Here is a 23,008-nt window from a genome sequence, read left to right on the forward strand (position 1 = left end):
TTTCCAGCATTCTGTTATGTGTTTGCATCTGTTCTAGCCTTGCTTTCATCTCTCTCATCTCCTCATCATGCTTAGTTTGGTTGGCAAGAATCTATTGCAATAAAGCTTCAGTGGTGGAACTTTGTTCTTGCTGTTTTGGTGGAGGATTCATATTTTTCTGCTGAAAATTAGGCAATGGTTGCCTATTTTGATGATATGGAATTCCTTGTTGCTGTTGTTGCTGAAAATTCTGATTTGGAACTTGACTTTGCTGATTTCCCCATGAAAAGTTGGGATGATTCCTCCAATTTGGATTATAAGTTTGAGAATAAGAATTCCCCATTTGTTTGTTTCCATAATTACCAACATATGCAGCTTGCTCTCCATAATCCACTCTACAGCTGGTAGTTCCCTCTGCATAAGCCACTTGTTGTGAACTTCCAGATGATGATGATGAACTAACCAACATACTCAAATCTTCCATCTTCTTAGCAAGGACATTTGTAAGTGCATCAAACTTTGCATTAATCATGTTGAACGGATCAAGATCATACATCCCAGCAGCTTGCCTTTTTTGAGTTGGAGCTGGTCCTCTTGGACTGCTCCAAAGATGAGTATTCTTTGCAATTTTCTCCAATAGCTCATAAGCTTCATCTTCATGCTTCATAATAAATTCTCCTCCTGTTTGAGCATCAATAATTCCTCTGATTGCAGGAGTGACATTTGTGTAAAAATTCTGGTTTATCATCCATTTCGGAATGGCATGATGTGGGCATTGTCTCTCTAATTCCTTCCATCTCATCCATGATTCATAAAGAGTTTCATCTTCTCTTGGTCTGAAAGCTGTCATTTGATTCCTCAATTCTTGAGTTTTTCCAAGTGGAAAATATTGTGCAAGAAATGCATTAGTAAGTTGCTCCCAATTTGTAATGGAGTTGTGAGGTAAAGAATCAAGCCAATCCAATGCTCTATCATTCAAAGATAATGGGAATAGCTTCAATCTTGCTGCATCATCAGATACTCCAGGTTATTTTTGCATATCGCAAATCATACCAAACTTTTTCAGATGTGTGTGTGGATTTTCAGAAGGATGTCCCCCGAATTGGGAATTTTGAATCATTTAAAGAACTCCAAAATCCATCTTGTAACTATTTGCATCAATTCTTGGTCTTGCTATGCTTTCTCTCAATTCATCAAAACGAGGAAAAGCATGATCCATCATACTTCCCCTAGGCACATTAGCATTTATAATCTCTTCACCTTGGGCGACATTTTCATTGTTTCGATCATTTCCAACATTACCACCAATTCTAATTCTTTCATCAGCCATGTCTGCTTCTAATTCAGTTTCTCTCAAAGCTTCTTTTCTTTTTCTGGTTTCTTTCTTGTTGGCTTTACAAAATTTCTCAATTTCAGGATTGAACAATAAGGATGTGTCACTTGTGCTTCTAGCTCTTCTCATAAAAGATTAAAAATACCTGAAAAAGAACAAACAAACACAAAATGAAAAGATAACAAAAAATAAAACTAAAAAAAACTAAAATAATCAAGAATTCAATCTTAAACAAACAACTCCCCGGCAACGGCGCCAAAAACTTGATGTGGCCCAACCGCAAGTGCACGGGTCGTACAAGTAATATAGAAAAGATATCATTCCCACGAGGAGTTGTGTTAATGATTGAATTTTTGATATAAAAGTTCTAACTAATTTAGACTATTTTTGAAATTAAAGTAATAAATTGATGGGTATTGGAGTATAAAATCTATTTGTGCAAAATTAATAATCTATCCAACAATGTATTAATTAAAATAAAATTGCATCAAATTGAAATAAGCAAGTTCAAGTATGGCAAAATTTAAAATGGCAAGCAATTAAATTTGATTGGAAATTAACAATGATAAAAAGGCGATTCCAGAGTTCGGGATTTCATATTCGAGCTATTTTGGGATTTTTAAATTGGTTATCCAATCTTGTGAAACTTACGGGTTTTAAGGAGATTAATTCTTAAATCCTTTGAATACCCTTTCGAGTGAGACAAAGAGTGCCTTAATCAAACTAATCCTACTTTCGTGGAGTTAGAATTAATTAAGACCCATTAAGTTCTTTAATTAATCTGTGAATCCTCTTAATCTTTAGTCTATTTCTAGATCTAAGTTAATTAAGTCCAATTCCTTGATTATCTATCACAATGCCTTCTCCTTTCGGTGCCTCAACCATGGATTAAGAACATCACTTAATGGGATCCTACACTAAGCATGTCATTAAGCACACAAGAAATGAATAAAACTCATTAAGACCACAAAATATGGATTACCCAATCAAAATCCACAAAATATCTCAAATATTACAACCCTTACTCCAGAATCAAAGGTAAACTACTCACTACCCATAATGCTTACAAGATATATGGAAATAAAGCTTTAATCTAAGCTAAGAAACAAGAAACTAAACACTAGAAATGTAGGAAAAATGTAAGGTAAGAAAGAAATCTGCAAATCTTGGTTGAAAATGGTGTGGAAGGTGAAAATGACTCTTCAGCTACTGCCTCCCCTCTTCCTTTCCTTTTCTGCTCTTTTTTTTTTTCCCTTTTTCTTTTCTAAAATGGGAAATGGGACTATTTATAACATTTTCTGACATGGAGCCCTAAAATGGTGTGTTTGAGGAGGGATTTTCTGAGGGAATCTTCTGCCAGCTCATTAATGAACTCTTTATGGGACTGCATAAGTGGACTGCATAAGTTATGCAGTCCCTTATGTAGTTTTCAGCTGGTTTCTGGTTCACTTATGCGAAACTGCATGACTTGGTGCAAGGTTATGCACAATTCCGTGAAAGTGCATAAGGGAGACGTGAATGTGCATAAGCTATGCAGTCTCCTTATGCACATTTCGGCAGGTATTGGAATAGTGATTTTTCTCCTTGTGCAGATCCGCATAGCTTATGCGGCAAGTTATGCACAATTTGGTCAATGCATGTTTCAGCTTGAAAACTTGTTTTTGACATCTTTGGCTGTAGAAGTCACTCCTCAATGGTAAAATTTCTCTTCAGTCCTTCAAAAACACCATTTTTTCCTACAAAACAAAGTAAAAATTACAAATTAATCTAAAATTGACAATTATGAAAAACTAACTAAATAACTAATGAAATTAGCTAAAAATAACTAATAATAAAATAAAATGGCTATAAAATTAGACCTAAATGACTATGCAAAATGTATGCATCAACTAAGCACATGGATTTGCAGTGGACCATCAATACGAGCTCCTGTTCCAATGCTCTAAACATACCCAGCTAGATATATGTGTAGATAATGACACCTAGGATACCAATTTGATACGCCAACTAATTAATTTAATTTTTATGTTTCATATTTATACCTTAACTTGTTTATGAACTTCCTTGTTTTAGCTTGTATTATGGAATCCATTTTGACACTTCATAAATATAGGCCCTATTTAGTGTTGTCATCAACTTTCCTATATGTAAGTTACTTTAATCTGATGGATGCATTATAAGTGCCATCCTGTATTTAGGTTGTAACATATAACAATGATGGGATAAATTTCTAATATTATGCATTTTCACCATGGATGTAGTCAGGACTCAGACCATTATCAAGAAGGGAAACAACAGTGTTTCTAATGGTTTGGTATCTCAAACGTAGAACCTTGTTGATGTTAAGCACGTGCTTTGCTAGAGCGCTTGAAAGTATCAGAGAGAATGATCATCTCTTGCAAAATAAATATAAATAAATGTTTCAAAAATATTGATGAATTTATTTGTGATGACACGGCATGTGTTGAGCAACTTATAATGGATAGGCACACATTTTACACATTACGTGGAATGCTTAGTGACATTGGACACCTGAAAGATACTAAAAATATGCTTCTTGAAGAAATGGTATCACTTTTCTTGAACATTTGAGCTCATGATGAAAAAATTAGAATGATCAAACATAAATTGAAGTAATCACAAGAAACCATTAATAGACATTTCCACAAAGTACTAGGGCGGTGTTACGGTTACATTATGTGGAATGCTTAGAGACATTAGACACCTAAAAGATATTAAGAACATGCTTCTTGAAGAAATGGTATCACTTTTCTTGAACATTTTAGCTCATGATGAAAAAATTAGATTGATCAAACATAGATTGAAGCGATCATAAGAAACCATTAATAGACATTGTTAAGGGCGGTATTACGGTTGCATGAAGTTTTATTGAAGACTCCTGATCCAATTCCTGAAAATTGTGGATATGATAAATGGAAAGAGTTTAAGATACATTATTAGAACACAATATACATTATTGATTTGGCAAGATTTGCATAACCTATACTCTATATTTAAGTTTTGAGTTGTAATTGTTAGAATTGCTTAGGAGCATTAGATGGAACATATATGAAGGTCAAAATACCGTAAAATGCTAAATCAAGATATTGAACAAGAAAAGGAGCAGGTAACAAATATTTTAGGAGTATGCTCAAGCGAAATGCAATTCATTTAAGTTTTATTCGGATGGGAAGGGTTAGCTGCTGATTGGAGAATACTTAGAGATGCTCTAAACAGAAGACATCCATTAAAAATACCTCATGATGAGGCAAAATATGATGAAATAATGCTAATTTAAATTTTAAAAAATTTAAAAAGTTACTAAGCATTTTTCTAATGTATTTGGGTTATTACTATCTTGTTGATGCTGGTTATACTAATTGTGAAGGATTTCTTGCTCCTTATATAGCAATGGTATCACCAAAATGAGTGGAGAGATGATCATCATCCTACAAGCCCTGAAGAATTTTTTAACATGAAACACTTTGCTGCTAGGAATGTAATCGATAGATGTTTTGGTCTACCTAAAATGAGATGGAAGATTCTTTGGAATACATGTGGCTATGGAATTAATGCAAATGCGGATATCATAACTGCTTTTTGTCTTCTTCACAATCTCATTAGAAAGGAAATGCAATGTGATAGATGTAGTAATGGAGCAAAATGCAGCACAAGGACAAGATCAAGAAAATTACATTGATGGATTAGACCCTTCAAATGAGTGGCAAATATGGAGAGATAATTTGGATAAGGAAACGTTTGAAAATTGGAGAGCACGTAGAGGTATTCATTAGCTATTGTAGCTTGTTGTATGTTGATTGTTTATTCATAAGGATATCTTTTCATATTGTTTATTTGTCAGTTTGTTGAAATGGACATTAATTGAGTTATCTAATGTTGCTTTCATTATTTTTTTTAAAAAAAAAGAACATATTATTTGAATGAGTTCTACTAGCACGTTAATGTTTTATCTTGTAATTTATATTTTCATGATTTTGGTTCAGGATTTTAATTGGTTATCCTATGAGTAACTCTGAACAAGTTAGAAGTCAAGCCTAGGATAAAGCTCCTAGAAGAATATGGACCAAAGAGGAGAATAAGTGCATGGCTGAAATCTTACTAACAATGCACCATAAGGAAAATGTAACATCCAGAAAAAAAAAATGAATGATGGAATTTTGGCATGTGATAGTGGGTTTCCATTGTCACAGCCAGACTTTTTAATAAAAAAAAAAAAAGTTCAAAAACGGGAGGAGGAACACCCCCCCCCCCCCCATTTTCCCTTCTCTCCTCTCCTCCCCTCTCTTCTTCTTCTTCCTTCTCTGGTGACCGGCTGGCGACCTCCCAAGCGGCTCCCCACCTGGCCGGCGACCTCCGGCGACGGCCAGAACCACCAGAAAAGGCTGCAAGAGAGGGAGAAGAGAGAGAAAACGTGCGCACATTGGGCAGCGGCTTTCCGGCGCGATTTCGGCTTCATCCGACGTCCGATCGAGGCGATTCAGGTGGCGTTGGAAAGCTTGTTCCGAGAGCTTTCTTTTGATACCAATTTTGCAGCAAATGGAGATCGGATGAGTGAGATATGGAGGAGAGAAGTTTCGGGTTTTTCAAGCTTTTTCGTCAGATCTACGACGATCCGACTGTTGGATCGACGATCCGAGACCACTTATGGACTGAGGAAGAGGAGAGGAACATGGTGGTATGATCAGATTTGGCAAATGTCGCCAAGAACCAGCCGCCACCGTCTTGTGATGGTTCGTGATGGCTCCGGTGGGCTATGGAGATAATTCAACTTCCAGAGGCTTCCTCATAAATTTTTGGAATTTTTGAGACAGATAAACTTCGGGTAAGACAATTTCTATTATTTCTCTGTCTGTGGAGCATAAATATAGTGTTTCTTAAACAGGAAAAATTGGAGAAAAATTCTAAGAAAAATATATGATGAAAGTAAAATTATTTGGAGATATTCTATGGTGTTTGTTGAATTTTTGAGTGATTGTAGAATATTTTTGAAAAATATAGATGGATTTTAGTTAGATTTTTAGCATATGGGCATATAAGATTATTTGAAATTAAGATAATTAAATTTTATATAATTGGTTGAAGCTTGAGGATGGAGATTTAAATATGTGAATATTTAATTGGGTTGAATTAAGAATATGTTAGATGTTGGAAACTTATGGAATCGAGTAAAATTCTTGAATAAAATATTCATGGGTGATTAGAAAATTACAATTCATTTTGCAATAGCCTTATAATATTAATAAAGACCGCGGGGCAAAATTTTAGAATTTTTAGAGCTTGTTTGCGTGGATTTTTGAAAAATGTCAATTATAGGGACTAAAATGTAATTTTTAAGATTTTGAGTATTGTCTGATTTGGAGGGCCCAGGAGGGGCCATGTGATATTGATGAGATGTGATTGTGAAAATTGAGAATTTAGAAGTGTTATTTGAGCCTTTTTGCAGGTTGGGTAGGTCCCAGGTATAGGGGAAACTCTGCCGGATTTCCGGCATGAATTAAGCTGTCTATTGCCTCTTTAGAGTTTTATCTTAACTTAGTACTAATAAATTTATAATTTAATTATTAGGTGATTGAGGTCAGCTATTTTTCTGGATCCAGCAGCCACAATAGTCATCGGTGTACTGTGAGTAAAATATTAATTTTAATTATAATTTCACTATTATTATATGTTTAAGCATGCCCATGCATCACTTATATGTATATATTTATGTAGTTAAACTCTAGGCACGTTTTATGGTGCATTCACAACTGTTAAAGTGCCATATATGTTGTTGTGGTAATTTGGAGCAGTGTGCGTGCGTTGGCGTGCGTGTGGTATAGTGTTGGCTATGGACAGGACGGGTAGACACGGCTTGAGATCTTCGCTGGGACCCGGTCTTTCGGGGTAGACACGGCTTGAGTTCTTCACTGGGACCCCGATTTGGTTATTAAGTGGAAGTCCGAGCTGAGTTCTTCACTGGCACAGGTTGGATTTAAGAGAGCTGTATAGGGGATCAACTCCCATATATTATGATTGATATTACTGGGTGTGTGAGTGCTCCAAATTACCTTTTTGTTGTTATGATGTGATAATATTGCTGATGTTGCATTTCACTCCACAGGGTGCATTAGTTTTAGATAGTTATAGAGATTATGGTTAAAATTGATATTTTACTCTCTGAGTCGAACGCTCACTCCTGTTCAATATTTTTCTAGGCCACATGAGGAGTTATTTTACAGAGCAGCCTGTTTTCTTCCTCGCAGGTTTAACGTCGATTATTTAATTGTTTTACTATCTTTTCTAAATTTAAAAATCTAGAACTTCGCATGTGTTAGTAATAGTGTGGACCTTGTTAGAAATTGTGTTAATTTAAATTTTTGAAATTAATAAATGAAGATTTGTATGGTATTGAAACAGTTTGTAAATGAGGTAACAGGGTTGAGCTGGGCTCCCCTGATTTTAGTTTTTGAAAATTTCTGGGTTAAGTTGGCTCAAAATATAATTATAATAGTTTAATTTAAATTATTTTATATGCATATTGGGCCTAAATTGTGGGCCTAGTTATGGATTTGAGGAATAGTTAGGCTTACTATGGGCCTCGGGGGCTTTAAGCTGGCCTAGGTCCTAGTGCCGGTCCGGCCCATAGGTTGGGTCGTGACAAAGTTGGTTTCAGAGCTTAGGCTCTAGATTCATGGGAAAGAATATACTTGGGAGTGTAAAAGGAGTCTTGTTAGGATGTTACATGCGGAGTATTGGATTCTGTTTTGTATTTTCTGTAATTCTTTGTTTCTAGATTCTGCGTTATACCTCGGGAAATATAAAGTGCCTTAATTAGTGTCTTGATTTTCGTGGAGTACACAGAAATGTGAAATAGAGTTAGTAGACATGTGAGGTCTATTATGAGGATACGTACTCCAAGAAATGTTATGTTTCTGTCTGTATGGGTTTAAATGGTGTGCCCATTTCGTGCAAGGCACGAGTACATAAAGGTAAGTCTTAAAAGTACAGTTGCCCTAGATAAGGATGAGGATACCACTACTGGCAGTCATCAGTGGATGACCCAGTTAGAATAAGTTTATGATAATAGTATATTCAAGAGAGATAAGAAATTGGGAGACCTAGTCGGTCAGGACGTATCGTAGTAACTATACAATGTTCTCGATGTCTGCTCTGTAAGCTGCAGATTACAGTACCGACATGGGATTATTGTGTAGAGTTGCGTGCATCTCCGTGGTGTTCTATAATGAGGGTGTTTGCGGATGGCTTCTGTTTTGGTACAGTTATGCCAGAACAGAGTTCTATATCTGCAGAGGAGTTGGGAACTCCTGGTTAGGGGTCTAGAGTTAGAGTATTGAAAGGTCACAGTTGGGTGGCAACTAGAGTTAGTGACTCAGTTACCCTAGCATGAGCTAGAGTTGCATTAAGAGTTGCCATCAGACTAGAGGTTTCGGACTAGTTGCAAAGTAAAGGTGACACCTATAGAGTGAGACCATCTAGTCTTTGGTATGGAATTTTGGATGGTTTTTGTAGAACGATAGACGTTTTGCTTAGAACTTAGTGAGAATAGAATACCTTATGTGTATCAGTATGGAATAAAGTACAACCCTACTACCTAAATATGGTCGAAACTATGAATTGATGATTTACAGAGCTATGATATGATAAGAGAGACATTAATTTGACATGGTTTTGGGCAAGGTGGTAAATGTAGTATATTTGTTGCAGCAAGTTAGGGTATAGTCCTATCTTTGCAGAAGGGATCGAAGGTTATTACTAATAATGGTGACCAACAAAATAGTGCCCCAGATGGGACTGTAGAGTGTGGTAGAGAGTAGTTGGCTCGGGTATCCTGCAGAGGATACAAGTTTCATTATAGAAATCATATATAATCAGATCACGATGGATGTAAATCCTTTGAATTGGATGACGGGTTTGGGTGCCCAGAATCTTAAGTTTTGGCTAATTGAGTAAACATGGAAAATAATAATAATAACAAATAAATAAAATTACTGCAGAATCAGTTCTAGAGCTAGTAAGGGTATTATGTAAGCTAAAGGATAAGAATAGAAATCATACGATAAAGGTATGACTATAATTTCCTGAGTTCCTTTCTAACTTCATATTGTTCAAAACAATAGTATAATCTAATTATAACAGTATTAAGAGTAATAAATTAGCGAAGATAAATCACAGAAGGCCAATGGATAGAGAAAGTACAGAATGAAAGTTTGGACAATTGATTGCAGATGCAATATAATCTAAATGCCAAAGAAAGTACTAGCTAGAGTGGTCAAAGGACCAAATCTGAGTAGCACAGACATATGATAACGCGATAGAGACTCTGAAAGATATAGTTAGCAAGTACAGCTGTCATGTTAGGAAGAAGAATGGAACCAGGGATAGAATAGTCAAGTTTTATTTTGGGTAAGACAAAGGAAATAAATGAAAGGACAACCTAAAGAGCGCATAATAAAAGGAACAAGTTAAGATATAGGGTAGGCTAAGTGTTATTATTGGCAAGGTGAATGACAAGGATGGAAAACCCAAAATGGGACCATATTAGTGAGAATAGTGATGGAGGTGTGGAATCTAGTAATGTGATACTCATAGCATGATGTAGTTGAGGTAGTACCAGGGGCTAAAATATAGAGCTTGGAGTTACATGATTGGATCATACTTTATCTATTCCCTATTCCTAAAGTGAAGTGGATAGCAATGGGGCAAGATTCTTTTAACTTGTTAACAGTATCAAGAAGATTAGGTGAGGGATATAACAATAATGAACAAAAGCTAGACGGTGTGCGATGGTATTGTGGACTATCTAATTAGACAGAGAAGAAGAAGTTAGTAAGTAGTAAGTTAAATAAAAGTCAATCTAAGGGATCAAATAGGTATGATGAGAGGAAAGAATTATAGATAATGACACATAGGCTTTAGGTTAGACTTTTGAGATAGTGAGAAGGTAGTTAGAGGTTCGTTATGAATGTCAGGCAAACGTCTTTAGTGTGATCAACAAAATCACTTTGCAGTGAAGCAATAACGACAAAACAACAGTAAGGGTAGAACGAAAAGTGACAAGTATGGGTGGTAATAAATCACTAGAAAGTTCAAGGATCAAATTAATGACCATAGACAAGGGTGGAATTAGTGTTGGAAGAATCTATTAGTAAGAGAAATCTTTCAGGATTCAACAAAAGTTAAGGGCACAATATCAACGATGATAGATATGAATCATTGGTCGATTATAAGTAAAGTTAATAAATTATAAAATATTATGTCAAGAAGGAAAATGGTACGGTAAAGGGTTCATGCAGATGATACCTTATAGGTAGAGCACAATTGTGCTAGGAGATGATGAAATTTGGAGAGAAAGACCAAGAAACATAGGTGAAACGTTATAATATGACGATCGGGTGTAGTTGAATATAAGAGGATATTTTTCTTTCTTTTCAAGTTTAGCTTGTGCTTTTGGTTCTAGAGGGTTATATAAGGAACAGAGACTGAATCAAGGAAACCTAGTTATTTGAGAGTTTGGTAGGCACCAATTCATACACAATTTCCTGATATGAGAATGATAGTAAGTGCATACCTAGTGTTGAGTATGAAAGGACGATCAGAGTAATAACAGGAGTTAAATCGAGCTAGTTACTAGGGCTTACAACCCTTTTGAACTATAAGCTAGAGGAAGTGCTAATTGCTAATGAGTTACAGTGAATAGAATTATTGCTAATGGGAAAAGTTAAGACTGAAGTTTGGAAAGCTATGGACAGTATATGTAATTATATTAAGGAGAATGAATACATGAAGTATTTTGTTTAGAATTAAGGCATGGCACACATTTCCCACAGCCGTGTTCGTTCAGATGGAACTTATAGTTTCTGGGGCTCCTATCCATCTAGGATGTGTAATTTCCTACTAAGAGAGGTAGGGAATGATAATGTTCTGATAGTTAAGTTGGGAAAGGGGATACAAAAAGAATTTTCTATGGTTAGTTATAAGTGTTACAAAAGGTGAAGAATGTGCAGGTAGGAGAAAACCGTAAGGTTAGAATTTCCGAAGTAATAGAATTAGTAATCAAGATAATATTAAGAAATAAAATGAAAGTTAAAGTTAATGATGGGATGGACATTCTTGAAGGAAAAGGTGTAAGGGTGAAATAGAATTAAGATTTAGGAATAAGTGCAGTAGGTTGAAAGGATATCAACAATAGTAGAAATAGGAAAAGGAAGTGGATAAGATCCAAAGGATAGGAAGAAAGCTCGGTATAGCTAGTTATAATGATGAGGATAAGGAGGAATAGGTATGCTAGGAACACACTAAGAGATGTTTAAAACAAGTTATTATGAGATGATAGATTAAAGGAGTAGTAGAGCCTCGATCTGAGTGCTAATGTGTCAGAAGTAGGCCACATACTAAGAAGCTAAAGGAAGAAGTCTAGATATTTCCATTCCAGAGAAGGAGTGAGAATTGATAAAGTCGCATGGATTGAGTTGTCAGGGAATATAAACACTTTTGTTACCTAGAAGGAGAGACCCAGTTTACTTTCCAATGTTGATAAATGATACACTTGGCCCTTGGAGGAGACTCTACCTGACTAGTTACATAAGATGGATAGAGGTTGGTCTAAGTACCTTAGTAATGACACAAAAGAGATTAAAAATTTGAAGTATCATGGGAGTGAGAAGATTTATAGGTATTGACCACTGAGGTCATAAGAAGAGTGAAGATCTCGAACAAGATGCCTGGTTTAGGTGCTACAGGAAAGCTACTCATAGGATACCATGGAATAAGGAACATAAGTTATGTCATTGGGGAAACAGAGATTATTAAAACAAAGGAATGATGACTGAAGTCACCAAGAGACATGTTAGGGTGCAATAAAAGTGAGGTAAGCACCAAAGTTGATTGAAGTTATGAGACATCAAGTCAAGAACAGTGAGGTATTGCGAATACTTGAAATGTCAGAAAAATGGTTAATGAATAGTTACAAGATAAAAGCCCTCTAGAAAGAGATGATGACAAATAGGACACTATAGTAAAATCAAAGAGCGGTAGAATGTCATATATAATATACGAAGAGTTTGAAGAATAAATGTTTTACCAATCTCTGCATAGTTGGAGGAGTAATGATTGCTCTTGTTCGAATAATCTTCTCTTCCTTATTTCTTTGTTTATTCGAAAATTCGAGGACGAATTTTTCTTAAGGGGGGAAGAATGTAACATCCAGAAAAAAAAAAAAAAAATGAATGATGGAATTTTGGCGTGTGACAGTGGGTTTCCACTGTCACAGCCAGCCTTTTTAATAATAATAAAAAAAAAAGTTCAAAAACGGGAGGAGGAACCCCCCCCCCCCCATTTTCCCTTCTCTCCTCTCCTCACCTCTCTTCTTCTTCTTCCTTCTCCAGTAACCAGCCGGCGACCTCCCAAGCAGCTCCCCACCCGGCCGGCGACCCTCCGGCGATGGCCAAAACCACCAGAAACGGCGGCAAGAGAGGGAGAAGAGAGAGAAAACACGCGCACAGTGGACAGCGGCTTTCCGGCGCCATTCAGGCTTCATCTGACGTCCGATCGAGGCGGTTCAGGTGGCGTTGGAAAGCTTGTTCTGAGAGCTTTCTTTTGATACCAATTTTGCAGCAAATAGAGGTCGGATGAGTGAGATATGGAGGGGAGAAGTTTCGGGTTTTTTAAGCTTTTTCGTCAGATCTACGACGATCCGACCGTTGGATCGACGATCCGAGACCACCTATGAACTGAGGAAGAGGAGAGGAACATGGTGGTATGACCAGATTTGGCAAATGTCGCCGGCGACCGATGGCCGGCCACCGTGCGCGGTGGTTCTAGCGGTGGCTCCGGTGGGCTATGGAGATAATTCAACTTCCAGAGGCTTCTTCATAAATTTTTGGAATTTTTGAGACACAGATAAACTTCGGGTAAGACAATTTCTATTATTTCTCTGTTTGTGGAGCATAAATATAGTGTTTCTTAATCAGTAAAAATTAGAGAAAAATTCTAAGAAAAATATATGATGAAAGTAAAATTATTTGGAGATATTCTATGGTGTTTGTTGAATTTTTGAGTGATTGTAGAATATTTTTGAAAAATATAGATGGATTTTAGTTAGATTTTTAGCATATGGGCATATAAGATTATTTGAAATTAAAATAATTAAATTTTATATAATTGGTTGAAGCTTGAGGATGGAGGTTTAAATATGTGAATATTTAATTGGGTTGAATTAAGAATATGTTAGATGTTGGAAACTTATGGAATCGAGTAAAATTCTTGAATAAAATATTCATGGGTAATTAGAAAATTACAATTCATTTTGCAATAGCCTTATAATATTATTAAGGACCGCGGGGCAAAATTTTAGAATTTTTAGAGCTTGTTTGAGTGGATTTTTGAAAAATGTCAATTATAGGGACTAAAACGTAATTTTTAAGATTTTGAGTATTGTCTGATTTGGAGGGCCCAGGAGGGGCCATGTGATATTGATGAGATGTGATTATGGAAATTGAGAATTTAGAAGTGTTATTTGAGCCTTTTTGCAGGTTGGGTAGGTCCCAGGTATAGAGGAAACTCTGCCGGATTTTCGGCATGAATTAGGCTGTCTATTGCCTCTTTAGAGTTTTATCTTAACTTAGTACTAATAAATTTATAATTTAATTATTAGGTGATCGAGGTCAGCTATTTTTCTGCATCCAGCAGCCACAATAGTCATCGGTGTACTGTGAGTAAAATATTAATTTTAATTGTAATTTCACTATTATTATATGTTTAAGCATGCCCATACATCACTTATATGTATATATTTATGTAGTTAAACTCTAGGCACGTTTTATGGTGCATTCACAACTGTTAAAGTGCCATGTATGTTATTGTGGTAATTTAGAGCAGTGTGCGTGCGTTGGCGTGCGTGTGGTATAGTGTTGGCTATGGACAGGACGGGTAGACACGGCTTGAGATCTTCGCTGGGACCCGGTCCTTCGGGGTAGACATGGCTTGAGTTCTTCGTTGGGACCCCGATTTGGTTATTTAGTGGAAGTCCGAGCTGAGTTCTTCGCTGGCAGAGGTTGGATTTAAGAGAGCTGTATAGGGGATCAGCTCCCATATATTATGATTGATATTACTGGGTGTGTGAGTGCTCCAAATTACCTTTTTGTTGTTATGATGTGATAATATTGCTGATGTTGCATTTCACTCCACAGGGTGCATTAGTTTTAGATAGTTATAGAGATTATGGTTAAAATTGATATTTTACTCTCTGAGTCGAACGCTCACTCCTGTTCAATATTTTTCCAGGCCACAGGAGGAGTTATTTTACAGAGCAACCTGTTTTCTTCCTCGCAGGTTTAACGTCGATTATTTAATTATTTTACTATCTTTTCTAAATTTAAAAATCTAGAACTCCGCATGTGTTAGTAATAGTGTGGACCTTGTTAGAAATTATGTTAATTTAAATTTTTGAAATTAATAAATGCAGATTTGTATGGTATTGAAACAGTTTGTAAATGAGGTAACATGGTTGAGCTGGGCTCCCCTGATTTTAGTTTTTGAAAATTTCTGGGTTAAGTTGGCTCAAAATATAATTATAATAGTTTAATTTAAATTATTTTATATGCATATTGGGCCTAAATTGTGGGCCTAGTTATGGATTTGAGGAATAGTTAGGCTTACTACGAGCCTCGAGGGCTTTAAGCTGGTCCAGGTCTTAGTGCCGGTCTGGCCCATAGGTTGGCTCGTGATAGAAAATATAAAAAAGGCAATTTCAAACCAATTTATTTGCTTGAATTGGAGAAACGAATGGCTAAAAAATGCCTGAAAGTGCTTTGAAAGCCACTATTATAGATTCTAGATTGTCTTATTTGAAAAGACAATTTTATGATCTTCATGAAATTAAGGAGGAAGGTACTGGATTTGGATGGGATGATGAGCAAAAGATAGTCACAGGTGATAAAGCCGTATTTAATGAATGGGTGAAGGTAATTTTTTTTATTCATCAAACAAAATTATTTGATCTGAACATTTTTGTACTTGTGTTATGACTTGTTGTTTATTATTCCCTCTATTTTTTTTTTTTTTTTTATAAAGTCATAAGGATTCAAAAGGGTTGTTCAGGAAACCCTTTCCTTTTTATGATATTTTTGAAGAGATTTAGCTAAAGGTATAGCAACTAAAGCTAGTGTTGCGAATGTTGCTGATCGACTAGAAGTAGAAATGAATCGATTTACAAATTGTGTAAATGAAAGTACTCCTACAGATGATGATGTTATTGGACAATAAATTGGAACATCTCAGGAGACACCATTTGAGAGTAGAAAGCAAAAGAGGAAATTTGAAGAAATTGAAAAAGTTCAAGGACAATTCATGGACATGATGCAACAAATTATAAAACATGATCAAAAGGTAATGAGTCAATTAGTAATCACTCTTTCACAAGACGATAGGAACGATAGGACTAAACTTCACCAAGCACTTGGTGAGATTCCTTGATTGACAACATCAAAGATTCTACATGCTATTAAAGCAATGACTTTTGACGATGTGGCTATGTTCTTGAGTTTTGAAGATGTGAATGAAAAGTTTGAATTTGTCCACATAATCCTTAGTTTTATCTAGATAATACAGTAGTCATGTATCCATTGGAAGTATCTATGTCAGTTTCTGGACACTAGCTTTTTTTTTTTTTTTTTTTTGACAAACATTCTTTTGGACACTAGTTATAGAATTTTATAGCGCAATGTGTAGCATACAAATATAAAATAACTTTTTTGTGGCTTAGGTCATAGTAATTTACATGTGTTTATTATTTATATACTAGACAAAAGACTATCTGGACTATGGATATCTATTTTTTTTTATTATTATTATTGTATTGTCATTTATTAAATTTTACTATTTTTTTATTTCACCATAATAAAAAAATAAATAAAATTCCTTAAAATATTCATATAATTAATATTTTAAATGTACTTTTTTCCCTCTTTATATGACTTTTTATTGAATTACAGTATTCATAATTTTTCTAAAATAAATAATTATTATAATAATTTTTTTAATATATACTATCAACATTATAAATTTAATTGATACCCTTCATCCATTTAAGTATGCTGAACACATTTAACTGTTGCAGGCTTGACTATTACTCATCATTTATGGGTAATACCAAACATGGTTAACCAGATTAATTGTTGCACCTGTAACTGTTACAATATTAACTGTTACTCCTGTCATTGTTAATCCCTATTTTATTGACTCCATATCAAATGCTCCCCTAATGATAATCTATATTAATAAATCTACTATTGTACTTACAATCACCAACAAACTATCTTTTTTTTTTGAAATACAATTCAACTGTATAGCTTAAAATTATAATTAGAAGATGTTAATTTATGATTGTGATTACTTAAGGTATAAATTAAAATTAAAATTAAAATTTAGCTAGTCAATTTAGAAAGATATGATGATTATGATGTAAAAATTTGAAATCTGGTTGACCTATGTAATTCATGACTGGCTTAATCAGGTCGACTTGATATGACTGAGTTTCACTAATTTTCATAAAATTTTTGCAATTTCGAATTTTTAGGAGTGATTTAAATTGGTTATAAAATTTATTCTCAATTTTTTTTAAAATTTTATTGAATCACTTAGATGAATCTGGATTTCAAAATCATGAGTATAATTAGTCCCTAAACAATTGAATCCCCAATCACCCTGGCAACTTGAAATAGGAAACCTATAAAGCAACCTTAAATTTAGAAGAAAAATGATAGATAAATACAGTAGAAAAACGAAGTAAACTAAAAAATAAGTAGAATGGGTTGTTTTACTTTTTATTTTTTGTAAATAATTAATATTTTATATATTTTTATAATTTTTTAAAAAATATTTTCTTATTATTTATTTATTAATAATCTACTTTATTCAATTTTTTAAACATTAAATTTAAATTTTTAGGCCAGAATTAAATTGCAAGGGACTCAATTAACTATAATGAAAAATTAAAGACCTGTTTAATTAAAGGATTAATTTTAGTCTAAGGGCTACAATTAAAATAATCTAATAAACTTTATTTCAAAATAAAATAAAATTTTCACTAAAAATTGATGATCTAAATTTGGAAATTAAAAGGATTCCGTTAGGGAATTCTAAGCATTAAAAGAAAATGCACACTTGTCAATCATTCATTCGTTAGCGAATGAGTTTTACTCTGAGCTTGTGCTGCCGCAAGTTTGCTTTCCTCTAATACGGACCTTGTACCACAGACAAGTATAAGTATGCAAATATATTAAGTATAAGCTGCTGGTTTTATTGCCGAGTATGTTTAATAAAATTACAAGTATGTTAATAGGAAATATACTTAAATTTATGCTGTAGGCATGCAAGTGTTCAAGTTTTAGTGACCTTAAGTTCACTCAAATTTTCACTACAAGAAATTAAAAAAATAGCTACAAAAATTACCGACCAAATCTTTTACCTACGAAATTACATCGTTAGTAAAGTTTTAGTCGGTAATTAAAATTAATTTAAATTTTATTTCTAATTTTGTAGTTGGTAATTTTCGTAGTTATTTTTAACTTTTCTTGTAGTGTTTAGTGTTGGTCTGACTGAAATGGGTCATGATAATTTAAAAAAAAAAAATTTTTTTTTCAATAATATTTAAAATGATAATTTTTTCCTTAGCTAGTCAACCCTTTCCTCTTTATTTTCCTGAATCCAGACATCTCCCTTTCCCTTTAATTTTTGGCCTCGAGTGAATAACTTCAAGAAACAAGGGCTAGATTCGAAGCTAGGAATGAATTGGGATGAATTTGCGGGTGATTTGACTAGAAAGTTGGCCGGAGTTGATGATTTTCTTTCCTTGCCCCTGTTCCCTTATTCTATCTACTCCTCCCTCTCTCTTCTTTTCCATGATTTCTTTCCCCTCACCTGCTCTCTGTTTTCCCCTTATTCTATCTGCTCCTCCCGCACTCTTCTTTTCCATGATTTCTGTCCCCTTCATCTCTTCTTCTTCTTCTTAGTCATTTGAGAAGTGAACTTATCACTTGTTTAGCAGTTGGATATAACAGGCAATTGTGGCGGATGGTTAATAACTTATTACAGCTGATATATCCTAAATTTTTGAAAAAAAATTATATATAACTGTTGATGCTAATATGTAAATAACTAATATGGATATATATATATATACTGAATATTATAATTAGTTTAATTAATATTATTTATATTATTTTTATATTTATCAATTATTTCATGTAATTATAAATAATTTATTGAGATAAAAAATTAATTTAGAGAGAAAAATTTTATAATTAATTAATAAATTTTAAAAGGGGTAATATAATCAAAATAAAAGTAAAATTAAAATTAAATTAACTACTAACTGATAAGAAAAAACTCTTATTTAGAATTGATACAAAACTGCAACTACATCGTGTTTTTACATTAAGTGAAGTGTGATTAATTAATATATCCTATTGTATTGTACTGTATGGTATTGGTTTTATTATTAACATGTTTAAAAAAATATTATGATATATAACGGCTTAATAACCTTTTTTATTTAGTTAGATGATATGAAATGGTAAAATAAATATAAAAATTGTTAAAATATTATTATTAATGTTTTAAATATATAAATAATTGGCATAATTGAAATTTTATAAATTTATGCAACAAGTGATAGGAACCACCCATACCGCAAGAAAAGAAGCTCTAATCAGGTCAATGTCATTGAGATGGCAAATCTCACAAAAGATTGAAAAAATTTTGATTTTCTTACTTCTTAAAAGCTCGGGATGAGACTGATCAGTAATTGCTAATATGATTTCCTCTCTGAGACAAAATACAACACCTAATGATAATCTGTAACTTTTAATTACCAAATTCTTTTAAAAAAATCAAATTCAATTATAATTTTATGCTGTAAATTATATTTAGAAGAAGTTAATTTATGATTGTGATTATTTAAGGCATTAATCTAAATTAAAATTTAGCTATTCAATTGAGAAGGATATAATAATAATAATAATAATAATGTTATTTTATTTTTAGTTAATATGGTGTGGTAATTATAAAAAAGGGAATGATGGTTTCTATTAATTAATCAAATACTAAATACACCCATTGTTGGAGTTTGCCAGCCCAGATGCCTTCGAATAAGCCCAACCCATTTAGACACCTGTTAAGCAGTTTGGTTTGAAATGGGAAGGGTTTTCTCTATTCATATATCAAAGAAACGTGAAAGAAAGGAGATAATTTTCTCTCCCTACTAGAGAAACAAGAATAGTCCTCTCTTAACATCGGATTTTTTTTTTTTTTTTTTGGCTCGAGATTTTTGAACGGTGGAATTGTGAATTGGTTTTAATAGTCAACTCCACTTTGATTTCATTGAGATTTTTGTTGGATTGCAGGTCTGCAAAGGATTGTAGTACTACTTTCCAATCGATCTGCAACATTTATGTCTATAAGAGGTAATTCTCATGTTTAGAATCACACCAGGAATCCATTGTATGATTTAATGCAACAATTGATATCAGAACACGTTAGGTTGCCCTCTTTTCCCTTAATTTTTTTGTTAATTAATGGTGATACATAGTTCATTCCTCATTTCAATCCGATTCTGATCCCTATTGGGCCTGCATGCTTGCTCGACTTGACCTAATAGAGATTGGTTACTCTGATCAGGAAGACCATGTGCATATGACCTAATCATTAAACAAAGGCCCGTTGTCTCTGAGCACAAGGAGATCATTAGGATCTGAGCTCATATGGGATGTAATGGTAGCTATGATCATTGTAGGAAATCATGCTAACAGGATCCCATGTTTATCGCTGCATTATCTCTCAGCACAACATTAGTAGGCATCCGGTGCCTTCATAGGTACGTTTTACATTGAACTCTACACTTTCACTGTTACATTGCTTTCTAAAAAGCATCACAAAAATACTTTTTAACTTGAACTGTTACACCTTACCCCTCTGTAAAAGCATAACATGATCCCGTAGCATACCTAATGAACTACCGAACTTCATCTACCGATAACTCATTAAGTACCCTACAAGGGATTTTAAAACAATTTTCTTACTTTTGACAAGTGGTGAGCATTTTCTAATAGGTATTTAAAACATTTAGTTAAAATTAAAACTAGTTAATATTTTTGGCCCATTTTATTTTTCCGCAAATTTTATAAAAATTTTGACAGAATTCCGTCTGTATTTTGGGAAAACAGTTCTTCAAATACCTGAAATAAAAGCACTTCCAATAATTTTCTAACAACTGCTTCAAATTCATACTCAATCTCAATAATTTCACAAATCTCAAAATTCAACAGTCAACATTTCTCAATTTCCGAAATTCAATCATCAGTAAAATAATATCTATCAATCTCATTCAAATTAAAATAAAACATTTCCATTCATTAAAGATAACAAACTATATATATACATCATACCAAAACCTACATTAAGAAAATCCAAACTAAAATTTTATTACAATTTTATACAAACTTTGTACAAACTGCTCAAGACCGATTTACATGTCCATACATTTATGTGCAATACATACATCAAAAGAAATATTTACAGTCAGGGTATAAATTATACCCGATAACTTCAAGCTGATAAATCCTCAATCTCAACAGCTCAGTCTGCTGCTCCTCTAGTCTCTATATCTGTGACAGCAATAAAAGCTATCACTGAGTACTAGGACTCAGTGGTGCACAACATACTAAAATAATCTTTATGCAGAACTTAAATCACATTTATTCAAAAATTTGGCTGAACATGAGAATTAAATATAAATCATGCATTATGAGATTTTAATCCCAAACAATTTCATTTTGAAGTATCAAATCACATTTCATAAAACCCACAGCTAGATCATGCCATTCGAAACAAATAGAATCTCAATAGCCAGAGGCTAAAGAGAAATCACATCACAAGGCTAGCTAGCTCAAATATATGGATATCCATTCACATCCTCTTCTACTGGCACACCTCAACACTTCTCCAGAGAAGGAATCAAAATTCGAAACTAATTACCCCCACTAGTCGTGCTAGTGAGGTGTTCAAATATATGGTCATGACACTGTGGTTTCAAAACTTATCTTAACAATTTGCTAAACATTGTCATTTCAGATATACACAATAACTTTCACAATTTAAATCAAAACATCATAAATAAGGTCACAATAAACTTTCAACAATTCAAAGCAAAAATAAAATGTATATTTCATTCACTTTATCAATGAATTTTAAAGCATAGTGATGTTGTGCACAAACCTCAAATGAGTCGCCTCTTGGCCTTGACTCGGTTCCTCGGGTTCTTTTCCGGTATTCTTTTCAACTGAAACACACAATTTTACAGTGTTTCAGTACCATAACTTAGCATAAATCCAAAAATAAATTTAACTTCACTTTTACCCAGCTCTAACGTGTTAAACTCGACGTTCCTTAAATTTTGTGTTTCGGTTTACTATTCACTACACTATTCAAGTCAAATTGTTGACTTTCTAAGGCTTAATAGGTATGGGAATTCCAACTTCACCCACATACCACATTTTGGTCACTAAATTTGTTGGTTTTGGTTGTTTTCTCAAAACTTAGGTCTTTTAGGCAAAATTGCCAATTTTCAATTTTGGAGTCCTAAGTTGCACTGTTCCATTGGTCACTTTACTGTTGGAATTTGGCAAAACTTTCTTTATAGAAAATGTTCCCTAATGTCTTAAGTTTATTCTCCTTTTTGAATCACCCCAATTGGAGTTTTTTAGCTCAAGTTATGGCCATTTGAACCATGGCTGCCGGATTGGACACAACCCAGAATTCTAGGCAATTTCTGGTGCTGGCAGATTTGGGTCACCAAATTGGGGTGGCCAAATGACTTGGTTAATGGCATAATTTGGATTTGTGTTCTTCATGAAATTTTTAGGTCTATATCTCATCTAACCACTGGTAAAATTTCAGGTCATTTTGACCTGCCTAGCTCAAGTTATGACAAAATGAACAAACGCTGTTCATTTGGTCAGTTTGTACAGGGCAGACTGCAATTTTCCAACTTTGGTCAATTTATTCACTAGGTTTTGGTTACTTTTTGGGCATGCTTCCTAAATGAAAATTGTGTCATTTAGTGTCTATTTTCATTCTCAATTGGTCCCATACCAATTGAACTTGTAAAATTTCATTTTTGCTCCTTCAAAGTTGACGTGGTCATGCTGCCAGCAGCATGACCACACTCCCTCTGAATTTGGCTTTAATTCAAACACTTCTAACACACTTAATTAGGTCACAAATGACCATTTCTCACTTCACATTAGGGCAAAGACACCATTTACAAGTTCCTCATGTTGTTTTCTCCAACCCTAAGTGTCCCAAAACCCTAACTACACAAACTCTTTGCATTTAACTAATTCAAAGCATATAAACACAATCTTTCAACTCATTCAAGCATCCTAACATGTTTAACTCAATCAAACTCATGCAAAACATACCCCTACATAGGCAGGCCGAAATTCACATATAATCCTCCAAAAATTGTTTTCTTTTCCATTTTTCATAATTTCTAAGTTCACTTAAACTAAGAACACATGTATTAACTAAAATTTTAATTAAAAGAACTAACCTCACTTTGATGTTCAATCTTCAATTTTCTTCTTCTTTTCTTCTTTTTTTTCTTGATCAATCTTCTTC

The 23,008-nt window shown here is 33.9% G+C and overlaps 1 non-coding gene across 1 annotated transcript; it reads left to right on the forward strand.

Annotated features, from left to right (window-relative positions):
• The first annotated feature begins 737 nt into the window (after window positions 1–737).
• On the forward strand, window positions 738–844 carry LOC131171501 (small nucleolar RNA R71). Its single transcript, XR_009142161.1, has one exon. It is a non-coding gene; the product is annotated as a small nucleolar RNA R71 (small nucleolar RNA).
• Window positions 845–23,008: the final 22,164 nt, after the last annotated feature.

The sequence above is a fragment of the Hevea brasiliensis genome, chromosome 12 (genome assembly GCF_030052815.1).
Source record: "Hevea brasiliensis isolate MT/VB/25A 57/8 chromosome 12, ASM3005281v1, whole genome shotgun sequence".
Classification (NCBI taxonomy): domain Eukaryota; kingdom Viridiplantae; phylum Streptophyta; class Magnoliopsida; order Malpighiales; family Euphorbiaceae; genus Hevea; species Hevea brasiliensis.